Raw genomic sequence first — 1006 nt, forward strand, 5'->3', positions numbered from 1 at the left:
TATCTTGAGGGAGGGCGTGGCCCTTTCCCCCGGTGATGTCTGAAATAATCTCTTTCAAATCAGGACCAAACAGTGTTTTACCCTTGAAAGGGATGTTAAGCAATTTTGTCTTGGAAGACACATCCGCTGACCAAGACTTTAGCCAAAGCGCTCTGCGCGCCACGATAGCAAACCCTGAATTTTTCGCCGCTAATCTAGCTAATTGCAAAGCGGCATCTAAAATAAAAGAGTTAGCCAATTTAAGTGCTTGAACTCTGTCCATAACCTCCTCATACGAAGATTCTTTATTGAGCGACTTTTCTAGTTCTTCGAACCAGAAACACGCTGCCGTAGTGACAGGAACAATGCATGAAATTGGTTGTAGAAGGTAACCTTGCTGAACAAACATCTTTTTAAGCAAACCCTCTAATTTTATATCCATAGGATCTTTGAAAGCACAACTATCTTCTATAGGAATAGTAGTGCGTTTGTTTAGAGTAGAAACCGCCCCCTCGACCTTGGGGACTGTCTGCCATAAGTCCTTTCTGGGGTCGACTATAGGAAATAATTTTTTAAATATAGGGGGAGGAACAAAAGGTATGCCGGGCCTTTCCCACTCCTTATTTACTATGTCCGCCACCCGCTTGGGTATAGGAAAAGCATCGGGGGGCACCGGAACCTCTAGGAACTTGTCCATCTTACATAATTTCTCTGGAATGACCAAATTGTCACAATCATCCAGAGTAGATAATACCTCCTTAAGCAGTGCGCGGAGATGTTCTAATTTAAATTTAAAAGTTACAACATCAGGTTCAGCTTGTTGAGAAATTTTTCCTGAATCTGAAATTTCTCCCTCAGACAAAACCTCCCTCCTGGCCCCTTCAGATTGGTGTGAGGGTATGTCAGAACAGTTATCATCAGCGTCTTCTTGCTCTTCAGTGTTTAAAACAGAGCAATCGCGCTTTCTCTGATAAGTAGGCATTTTGGATAAAATGTTTGCAATATAATTATCCATTACAGCCGTTAA

This window comes from Bombina bombina, chromosome 2, assembly GCF_027579735.1.
Source record: "Bombina bombina isolate aBomBom1 chromosome 2, aBomBom1.pri, whole genome shotgun sequence".
Classification (NCBI taxonomy): Eukaryota; Metazoa; Chordata; class Amphibia; order Anura; family Bombinatoridae; genus Bombina; species Bombina bombina.